Source organism: Saimiri boliviensis, chromosome 15, assembly GCF_048565385.1.
Source record: "Saimiri boliviensis isolate mSaiBol1 chromosome 15, mSaiBol1.pri, whole genome shotgun sequence".
Classification (NCBI taxonomy): Eukaryota; Metazoa; Chordata; class Mammalia; order Primates; family Cebidae; genus Saimiri; species Saimiri boliviensis.
In genome coordinates, this window is record NC_133463.1 from 14,856,626 (window position 1) to 14,868,617 (window position 11,992).

An 11,992-nucleotide genomic window follows, 5' to 3' on the forward strand; every position below is an offset into this window, starting at 1 on the left:
AAACTCTAGGAATGGGCCGAACTGTCTCTGTTCTAGTAAGTCCTACAGGGGATTTTGATGCAGATTTAAGTTTGAAGACCATTGCTGATGGATGCCTGCAGAGAGCAGAGGGATTGCCAGGAACTGTGGACCAGGAACCAAACATACTCCGAGGAACAGTAGGTAGGTGGGGTGGGTGGCAAAATTAGTAATTTTTAGAGTTTAAAACTTAATTGAGAAATTACTGAATTTGAGAAAGTTAACCTGTAATTGACTAGATTAGGATGAAACTAGATTAAGATGACTAGATTAAGATTAATGGCCTCACTTTGTTACCAGTGAAAGGTATCTGAGTTACCAGCAGCATGTTTGTACACAACTGCAGCAACTTCAATTCTTGCCTCCTCAGAAGAAAGAATTCAACTGAGGGGCATAAAGCAGAAGAGACCAAGGCCAAGTTTCAGAGCAGGAGTGAAAGTTTATTTAAAAAGGGATTTAGAACAAGAAAGAAAAGAAGGTGCGTTTGCAAGAGACCCAAGCAGGCACATGAAGGTTAAGTTAATCTTGATCCTAGGGCATTATAAGCTCACCTTTTCCCCATGATTATTCCCTTAGGGTGGGCTTCCTGCATGGGCAGTGCCCTCTTTACCCCTGGGAACTAAGCAAGTGCAGTGTGTTCAGGAAGTTGTATATGTGCCCATCTGAGGCTGTCTTCCTTTTTTCCCATGGAGTGTACCTGTAAGGTTGTGCTTTGCCTTTTTGTCTCTGAATACACATGCCCAGGAAGTTTCTTCTCCCTGGCAACTGTATTCCGTTAACACTTTAACGCTGACAGCTGTGGATTATCAGGAGATGGTCTCTCCCTGGCTTTAGAGAGGTAGTGTGATGATTGTTGAACCATCACCTGATATTCCTAGTGTTTGGAGAGCCCTCTCCTGACCTGCTCATGACTAACTACCTGTAACAACTTCACGAATAAAGAAACTGTATCTCAGGAAAGTTTGGTGACTTGTCCATTATCATAAGCCATTAAGACTGAGAAGCACCATTAAATAACTTTTTAATAGCAAACCAAGAAGAAATTATTAACATAGAAAAATCATGGCATTTTGTTCTGCAAAATCAAGGAAATAGTGATAATAATAGGAGTGATAATGAACTACCATGGCCTGGGAGGTGTTTTTTTTAATTGCACAGTCATACAGGACAGAACAGTCTGGAACATGAAGGCACCAGGCCGAATACACTCATGGAAACCAAATGCATTTTGATGACCTGCGAAGACCTCTTGAACTGATCGGACGACTTGGTCTGTGACATGGTAGACAGTCTTAAAGTCACCTGTAGTAAGCATAATGTATGATTTCAACTCAAACTTTAAGCCCCACAAACGGCCTTTCAAATGGATCAACTATGCAGATGCTATTGTGTGGTGAAAAGAACACAATATAAATAAAGAAGATGGAGACTTTTATGAATTTGGAGAAGATATCCCAGAAGCCCTGAGTGATTGATGACAGACATCATTAATGAACCAATCTTTCTGTGTCAACTTCCTTTGGAGATCAAGTCCTTCTATATACAGCAATGTCCTGAGGATTCCCATCTTAAGAAATACATTGACTTGTTGATGTCCAATGTTGGTGAGATTGTGGGACGCTCAATGCATACCTTGGATGGTGAAGAAATGCTAACAGGTTATAAAATGAAAGACATTGACCCGACTCCCTATTATTGGTATATAGATCAGAGAAAATACAACTCATGCCCTCACGGAGGATATGGCTTGTGTCTGGAAAGATTCTTAACTTGGATTCTGAGTAGGTATCACATCTGAGATGTATGCTTATACCCTTGATGTGTCCAGTGCTGCAAACCATAACCAATGCTTCCTGAAGCATGAAGGAAAGAATATGATTCATGAAAGGAATAGGCTCCCCCTTTAAAAAAAAAAAAAAAAAAAAAAAAAAAGAGCAAAAAAGCCAGTCTTTTTTTGTTGTTGTTGTTTCATTGGCGTATAACTGTTTCGTTTTCTCTTTCTGTTTTTTATTTTTACTACTGTAAAAAGTAGCCCAAACCAGTTGAAAATCAAGTGACATGAGATTGTCATCTTTAAAAATGCCCATTTTAAAATTTGGGGAAAATATGTGGCATGTAACTCTGCAGTGGATACATTTCATCATTTTATCCAGTTCTAAGTCATATATGCCATATAAATACTTTAATAGTTTTTAAATTATGGTCTAATTCATTCCAGTAACTTAATTTTTCTGGTTTTTTTTTAAGTATAACTGGAATTCTTTAATTCATTTTATTGTATCAACAAGTTTAAACAAACATCTTTGGGAAAATTGGCAATACGGTGTGGAAAGCTGCTAGTGCTAGAACACAGTATAATTCAGCAGTAGATACTGGAATCGAATGAATGTAGCCTTTTGTGTCAATTATTAATGTTTTCTAAGTCTGTGTAGCTGCTTATAATTCTGAGGCATACAAACTGATATGGAAGAATTTCTGAAAATGGAGGTAAGAGCACAAGTAGCTGGGACTACAGGTGCACGCCACCATGCCTGGCTAATTTTGGTATTTTTAATAGAGACAGGTTTTCACCATGTTGGTCAGGCTGGTCTTGAACTCCTGACCTCAGGTGATCCACCCACCTCAGACTCCCCAAATGCTGAGATTACATGTGTGAGCCACTGTGCCTGGCCTTGAACTAACTTTTAAATAACATAATTAGACAAAATTATTTTCTTTTCTGCTAATACCATAACCCTTTTCAGCATATTTTGTATACAGAATTACATGTTAACTAGAATTTTATCCTTAGTAACCTAAAACTTTTGTGAAACCCTAAAAAGCAAGACATCCTGAACTATTAATTAGATATGTGCATTTATAGATAAGAACAACTCCACAAGTTTAGAAACATACTTCCCCATATTACAACCTTTTTTAATTGGAAATAACCCAGCTATTAAATGAACATTAAAAATATCTTTAAGATTTTAATTTACACAAATAGTTTACCTAAAACATTTATCCCATTCACTGTACTTAATTTTTACTTTTAATAAGGGAGACATAGGACATCAATCAACCTATTAAAATGAACATTGGTTTGGTCCAGAAAGGTGCGACAACTTGAGGCAATGAGGGTGTTGGGGACTTTCATATGATCTTTGTGTTTTTATTCCACCAATAATTTTAAAGCTAGCTTGTTTAGTAAAGTTATACTTTAAGTCACCTGAATTTGAAAATTTGTTAGACTTATTTATTTAATTTATGAGTGGTCTTTTACTTATAAGCCAATTTGGTACACATAACATATAACAAGTGTACATACAAATAAACTCATCTAGACATGGATACACACACATAAATGAAGATCCAATAGCTTGGAACCCTAGCCATGAGATAGCAATACAGGCTTGCTGGTTTTGCTTGCCCTAATAGATAATCCAATGAAAGCCATGAACCAAAATTTTGGGTAAAGCAGTCTTCTTGGCAGTTTGATTTATAAAGGCCAAACTTCCTCAGATTCCAAAGAACACTGGGGCCTAACCGTACCAAAAAAGAGCATAACACGTACACCAGGCCCCCTGCTTAGCACGACAGCACAAAAGCCTGGATACACGCAACACCATTCTACCTTCCTGCGCAACAGCAAACTCCAGATTCCAAACAATGTTGGGGCCAAAACAGCATTGCAACTGCAAGAGGAAATTCTGAGGAGGACTTAATATTAGACCTCAGGATCTGTGCCAAGAGTGTCCTCCTTGGAAGGGTTGAGGCCTGCAGGACCCACGGAGCATCCTTCTGTGGGGTCCAATCTTAGAAAACATCTCTGACCTTAGTTGTGTGCCAAATGCTGGTGTTTTCCTCCAGAACATGCTATGAACTTTATAAGAATACTCGTGAGGCCAGGCGTGGTGGCTCACACCTGTCATCCTGTAACCAACCGGTCGTGGGATGGGATGGGGTTTAGCTCCCTGCCGATTTAATGTGCTGAGGTTCTTGGCCTCTCTTTGCCCCAAGAATAGGGAAGGGGTCCTAGTGGTGCAGGGAGCTTACAGTTTAAGTAAATATTCGACCCATAGAGTTTGGCAGAGAGCGACTTATTAGGCAAAGGGAGAAAGAGAAGTAGAGAGGGCTCTCATTAGAGAGAGCTCCCATGCTGTTGTGGAAGGGGATCCCACAGAGGGAAATCTGCACAGGTGGCGAGGGAGAGAGAGCTCCCACGTTGCCGTAGGAGGAGATCTGGAGAAGTCTGCACAGCTAAGGGGCAGTGGGGTTTTAACTTTGAAGTTATTCCCACCCCATTCATGTTCTTGTCTAATGAGAATAGTTCTTTTAAACTTCTGGAGTGACTGATCTTCGACTCTGATGCTGGATTGGCTGTCCAGCCCAGAACAGAGGCTCTTCCTCCCAGAGCTTTCTGTGGACTTTTTTTTTTAAACAAAGGAGCACATCTGAAATTTTACCTAGCCCACATGCAGGAAAGTTAGACAAAGAACTCTGGGTTTCCAGATGGGGAGGTGGATAGAGACATGGTGCTGGGGAGTTCTTGCCTTTGAAACCACTCCCCTTGTGGACCCGGGAAGAGAAGTTAACACAGTCCCTCAATCCCAGCACTTTGGGAAGCCCAGGTGGGCAGATCATGAGATCAGGAGATTGAGACTATCCTGGCCAACATGGTGAAACCCCGTATCTACTAAAAATACAAAAAAATTAGCTGGGTGTGGTGGCACATGCCTGTAGTCCAAGTAAGTCACAAAGTCATTTACTAAGCCTATGCCCTATAGAGAGGGTATTTCCTGCCATAGCTGAAGTATAAATCGGCCTTATGTTCCCTGCCTCCAGACTCTACTTTCCTGCCTCAATGTGATAGTGAGAACAGTCAAATATTAAAAACAGAAATCCTCAAAGCAAATAAACATCAAAACGTGGTGAATAACTTCCCTTCTCTGCATCTTGCTTCCCCCAGTCTCTTCACTGTTGGCTCACTCAGTCAGAGGATGAATGATCCACATTTACTTTCTCTATGGCACTTGGGTAGAGAGAACTTCAGCTGTCACAAGAAATGGCACGACGAGCTTGGCTAAAATGACTAAACTCAAGGGTAGGAAAACAGCCCAGGCAACACGGCATCACGACCCACCAATTCTTCCATTTCTATTGTGTTAAATATCACACAACAGTTACGTAGCTTTGTTATACTCCTCAAAGGAGTTCCTGAGAAGCAGTTTCTACTAAAGAGAGTGCTTTTTATTTTGTTCTACATGCCCTAGAGTTCTGAGCTTAACCACACCAACTGGATTTGTCTATTTTGTTTATTAGTGGCCTAAATAATGTTATGACCGGTGGGATTGGGAAACATTTTAATGTTGCTTAAAAACATTTTAGGAAGACTAATATAGTGGTTAATAGCCTGATTTGGATCTAGAGTTAACAAGATTAGAATCCTGACTCTACCACTTTCTACTCTAGTATACTTGGGCAACCTAACCTAACTCAGTGTTAAATTAATCATCTAAAAAACAAAGATAATAATTTGCACTAGCTTGTTTTAAGAATAAAAGATGATGATGAAAATAAAACTCACTATAATGTCTGACACATTGTCTGTACCAAATGGCAGTTGTTACTGACATTATTCTTTTATAGAACTGAAAACTTCAGAAAGTCCTATAATCTCTCAATTTTGGGGGATTTCTTATGACCTTTGTACCTGCTTTCAGTACAAGCAGAGTCCAGTGTAAAACAGACACCTGGCCAAAAATCCAGGTCAAAACTGAAAAGACCTAGGTAACACCTAGGTATTGTTGTAGGGGAAAATGGGCTATTAATAATTATGGGGAAAGAGAGGCAGATAGTTCAGAATAAAGCTTCAGGCAGGCAGAGAGAATCATTTCAACAAAGCTATAGATCAATGTTAATGGATACATTTGGTTTCATAAATTATAAATGATTTGAACTCTTTATATTACTGTAAGAGCAATTTTGACTAATTTACATACATTTGCATATATACAAATTCTATAACAACCTTGAAAGATAAATGTTATCAACCACCACATTTGAAATATGAAGATACTGAGGATCAAAATGATTCTGAACTGTACCGAAGATCAGAAGCCAGAAAGTGGCAGAGACCAGATTAGAACCCAGACCTGTTTGACTCTACATTCCTACTCTTTGTGTTTTTTTTCTAGCGTTGGTTTCAGAGCAAATCCTGAACTCTTGGAGGATGGGAGCAGTAATGTTCCTATGTACCCTTGTGACTATTTGCTGTGGGTTTTTTGCTGCACTGTCCCCTTGTGCCCTGCCTTCAGGGCTGCTAGCCTGAGGTCAATTCTGGGAAGCTGCATTGGTGACCATCAGGATGCAGGCACTGACCACTGACGGCAATAGCACTTGTTCTGGCTTGGCTTTGGGCCTGGGGAAGAGGACAGTGTATTCTTTTCCTAGGGTTACCTTAATGAAGTTCCACAGACTGGTTGGGTTAAAACAATGGCAATTTTTTATCTCATTGTTCTGGAGAGCAGAAGTTCAAGATGGAGATGTTGGCTGGACCATGCTTCCTCTAAACCCTTTAGGGAAATGCTCTCTTGCCTCATGCTGCCTTCTGATTTTTTCTTTTTTTTTTGCTTGCAACCTTTGTCTTCCTGGACTGGAAGGTGCACCACTTCAATCTCAACCTTTGTTCTCCACATGGCACTCTACCATGTCCTTGTCTTCACATAGCTGGCTTCTTATAAGGACACCAGTCATGTTGAATTCCTGGCCCATGTTACTCAAGGACGATCTCATTTTAACAAGTTACATCTGCAATGACCATATTTCCAAATAAAGTCACATTTTAAGGTTTAGAGGATTAGGACACCAACATATTTTTGTTCAGGAGACACAATTCAACTCATAGCAGAGAGAATGTTGCTTCTCTCATTTTTCTCTTTTATATTTTCTAAAATTTTGCGTGTTCTATAGTCATGACTCTTATTGAGAACTTTATCAAAAATATTAACTTTCTAGAATACAACAGAATTCTAGAGGCAAGGAAATATGTTTATATTTAAATCATCCTTATAAAATACACCTGTTGGTTTCTTCCTAAGAATCATTGAGTATATTGATAACAGGATGAAAAAGTAATCAAAGTGTACCCAGTAGACCGAGGCATAGTGGAAGTCAAGCCATGCCCTTCCCATGTGTCTGTGCCATTGGCACAGAGGTATAGTTTTTCTATAGTTAGATCACTGCCACACTCATTTTTCCCAGGAAAGTTTCTCAGCCTTTATCCCTTCTCAATAGAACAACAGTCAGTCTTTGAGATCACATGAAAATGTTAGAGGTTGAGTCCAAGGCTGCATTCCAATCTCATTTCACTATCAAGCATTCAGAGAAGAGCCCATAGCCTATAGGCAAAGCAGGTGATCAGCAAGAACAGATGGCATGAATAAGTGGCCACAGCAGCCACCTGCAAAGCCATGCTGTCCTGGGCATAGCAGCATAAACGTTGCAGTCATAAAATGGACCAAGCAGAAATCCACCTCAGCTGCAGCTGCTGTAAAGGAAATTGACTGGGATAACTTTGGAACTTGGACCCCAAACAGAAAACAGCTATTCCCACGAGAAGGTGCTTAAAATGGCTGTTAATTCCGTAACACCTAGAAAATTAATGGGAACACAAAGAAACCACCCAACGCAGAAAAAAAAAAAAAACAATGTTGAAGAGCTTTCTGATTGTAAAGATGACCACAGAACCAAGCAAAGGAGGAAGGTATTTATAGAATAAATTAAGACCACCACCACAATAAACCAATCGTAAAGATCCTCTTTGATGTCGACTCTAAGCATTTTCTGATGGAAAGGCCAAGAATGATCTCTCTGCATATGGCACGAAAGGCTCTAAAGGGGCTAAGAGAAGAGCATGAGTTTTGTGTTTAAAGCAGTGCTGCAGAATGTTAGTCTAACTATTATCAAGACAGTTTTCCTTTGAAAGTCTCACAGTGAAATATTTGTACATATAGGTATTATCTGAACCTCCTTCCCCAAAGTGCAGATCCCTGGGCCCTTTGTGTTGTAGGAATCTGGTTAGGTTCAGTGCAAAGTGGGTGTAGGAGAAGGAGGTCAGTCCCCCACAGACTGTTACATGGAATCCATAGGGTGTGACCCATGTGGTAGGTTCATGGGGAAGAATTTTCCATATAAATCAGGCAGATCATCCAACTGGTTTATTTGTCAGAGAAGCTAGACAGGGAAAATCCAAGTATGAATCAAAGGTACAGCTCTTACGAAAATGAATGAGAGAAAGTGGATTCGGAGCAGAGGAAATTCTGGAAGCCTGGAGGGATGCCCTGCCCCTGAGAGAGAAGCTTACTATTCAAAAATCTTAAGCCTCATGCAGGGCAGCTGAAAAATGAGCCAAACTAAAACTGAACTGGAACCTTATTTTTGTGTGTGCATACTACGTTACATAACAACCCAAATTTTCCCTTCTTTTGTTTGTCTGGCCCATGATTAACCCTTCAAGCATGGCATAATGAAATGAAAAAAAAAAAAAAAAAGGAAAAGAAAGCCAGCTTCACTCCTTTATGAGTGACAATGACTACCAAAGTGCCTTCTATTCAACCATCAGGGCTTACGAGAGTAAAATCTCAGCATCTAAAACATCATCTTTTTGTGTTCATATAAAGGGCCAAGGAATTGTGCAGTTAGTTGGCATAAAGGAAATCTATGTGGACAGTTTTTAGATGCTGATTACAATAATTTAAATAACTTTGTTTTCATAGTACTTAATTGTGGAATGCACAAAATTTTCAGAATCCTGTGTGAGTTCTTGCAGTATCTTCCTGAGGCAGATGAAGAACAAATACCTTCATTGAAAGAGTTCATGTTGTAAGGAATTACACTGAGAGACACCCAGGACATGTCTCGATCTACATGAGCATTGCCCTACACTGATGCTGGGTGGTCCTAAGTGGATGTCCATTGCCTACAAAACTACAACTGCCTTTTCCACAGCCTTTCAGAACATCTGCCAGTGCTAATCAAACAAATTCTGGTGTAATTAGACAGTCCTAATGCAAATGCTTAATAAAAGCATGACATTCTTATCTGATTACTTTGCTGCTGCAGAGAAAAAGGACATAATTTAACATTAAGCCTATAATTAGCAAATAGTGTTCTTTTGCTAGGATAAACAAAATCCCTTGCATTTTGACAATGACTTACAATCAGAGTTGAAATTAAAATAACCTAGATACTCATAACTCTACTTTGAATGCACTAAACCAGTCAATATCATTTAAGTTGCATTCAAAAAGTAAATTCAAATCACTGCTTTGCAAGAGCTGATTTTACTGGGAGCTGTTACTTTGTTTAAAAATTATTTTTAGTAACATGGGAATCTTCATTAGTCACGTGGACTCTTCATTAGCAACATGAAAATTTTCATTCCGCTTTATTTTTATTTTCAGTTTCTTAGTTTAATTTTAGTGGTTGCAGAGTATATGCTGCACATTAGAAAGTGTATGGATTTTATAGTTCACATTAAGATAGCAAAGGTATAAATGGTACAGTCTTAATCACATCTTTTTTCTGGTTCCTTCTATTAAGAAGAAAAGGTACCCAGTGGCTCCATCTTTTATGTTTCAAGTCAAGGGAGTCAATTAATCCAGTCTGGATTCTCAACAGCTTAGAGTACTTAGTCCCGGGCTGCTGTTGCACAGGTTTCTATTGGTGATCAGGGAAGCTGATAGCCCTCATATAGTGCCACAGATTAGGAGCTGAACAGAAGCTACCATTCTGTTCTACAGTGCTTAATAATGACAAGTTCCCTGACATGACCAAGAGAGTGAGTGCCTAAGACACAGTGAGTGGAAAAGGTCCTGTGGAGAGCAGATCAAGCAACTGAGAGCCCTGTGTGTGGGAAGGATCAGCCTTGATGACAACGTGTATGCTGAAGTTGTCAAGAATCAAAGCTGGAGCGGGTCTCCTGTTTCATAAAAGAAATGTATCTTAGACTATCTATACTGCTGTATAAAGACACCCAAGATGAAGCAATTTATAAAGAAAGTCATATTCACAATTCTGGAGGCTGGAAGTCCAAGATCAAAAAATGATTCCTTGTTACTGCCTCTTCCAGCAGGAAGGAGTGCTGTGTTCTCAGGCAACAGAAGGGATGAAAGGGCAAGAGAGCCCAAACTCCTTGTATCAAGCCAGTTTACAGCAGTATTAATCCATTCTTGAGGGTGAAGTGCTCTTGACTTGCATGCCTTCCAAAAGGCCCTAACTCTCAACACTGTTGCATTAAGGATTATTTCCAACACATTAAGTTTGGGGGACATATTCAGACTACAGTAGAATGATGAAAACCAGGAATTAGAACCAATAGAAATGAATAAAAGGAAACAAAAATAAGAAGTTACAAAGAGATTGACTGGATATATGAGATTTAAATCTTGCAAAGTCTTTAGAAGAAAGAGAAAAATCAAAACTCTAAGGTCAATAAAAAGAAGAAAAACCAAAGAAATCATGACAGCCAAAAGGAGCCTAAAGAGACATGACAACTAAATGTAATGTGGCAATCTGGATGGTATCCTGGAACAGAAGAAGAACAGTAGGTAAAATGTAAGGAAACCTGAGTAAACCATGATCTTCAGTTAATAATAATGTCTCGATGTTGGTTCATTAAGTCACTGGTACTTAGGAAAGTAAAATGTCAGTAGTAGAAGAAACTGGGTGTGAGGTATCTGGGGATTCTCTCACTAAGTTTCTCAATTATTCTGTAAATGTAAAATGAAGTCTTTTAAAAAATAAATTAACTATAATGAAGGATTCAATGAACATGTTAAGAGCAACCTAGATAGAGTTTACAAAAAATCAGTGAGAAATCAAAATATCAAGACAGATCAGAAGATAATGAGAATAAAGGATAAGGAGACAAAAAGATCTAAAATAATGAAGAGGTTAACAAGCTAACAGGCAGAGTGAGATGGTCTAAACAGGAGTTTCTGCAGAAGAGAAAAGAACGAATGAAGCAGAAGTAATATTACAAAAGATAATGGCTTAGAATGTTCCAGAACTGATGAAAGATCTCAATCCTTACATTCAAAATCCCAGTGAAGCCCAAGCAAGGTAAATAAGAATAAATACATACCAAGACTCTTAGTGAAATTGTAGAAAATCAAAGAAGATAAGCAAAGTAACAGCCTTAATACTGACAAATAGCTTCTCTAAGGCATCCACAGCAGTTGAAAGAAAAAAGGAGACTATCCCTGGCATGCTAAAAGAAAAAAAAAAAATGTAGCTGTTAACCTTGAATTTCATGCAGAGAAATTACCTCTCAAGAATCAAGGCAAAGGGGGCAGATTTTTCAGGTAAACAAAGAGCAAAAGTGTTTGCTACTTTAGGTCCCATTCACTTTTCATCAGTTACATTGTATAATTAGATGAGGATGCGAGAGAAATCACCACCCCTAAATCTTCTGAGTCTTTGATGGTTTTCCTAGTTCCTACAGTATCCCCTAAAACAGAGACACATGCCGTGCTGCTGTTTGGTAGATAGCGGGGTCCAGGAATCTCTCACTGGTTCTCTACACCTTTGGTCTTAGTTCATCAGGAGAGACAACAATGTAGAGATGCTGCCTGTGCCTAAAGATGTTAATTCCAGATATATACTCAGGAGCTGTGAAAACAACCATAAAATGGGATGGAAGCCCTTTAGATTTTCAAGCAGGTTAATGTAAAAACTTCAGTTTTCTCCTGATGCCCATAAACCCCAAATAAGATTGGTGATATTCAGCAGTGTTTGTGGGTTCCAGGAATTAGGTGAATTAGGTGAGACATGGTGCCTGATAGTTTTTAAAGGATCTGATATTTTTATTCCATTGAAGGATTACCCTAGTAGATGGCCTTAGGGTCCTTCGAGTATGGCTAGGAAAAGCTTCACAGGTCATCACACATAATGAATACATTGCAAGGTTCATTCTTCAGCCCACACTGTCTTC

The 11,992-nt window shown here is 39.1% G+C and overlaps 1 pseudogene; it reads left to right on the top strand.

Moving 5' to 3' along the window:
* The first annotated feature begins 1,228 nt into the window (after window positions 1-1,228).
* On the top strand, window positions 1,229-1,861 carry LOC101031187 (asparagine--tRNA ligase, cytoplasmic-like; annotated as a pseudogene).
* Window positions 1,862-11,992: the final 10,131 nt, after the last annotated feature.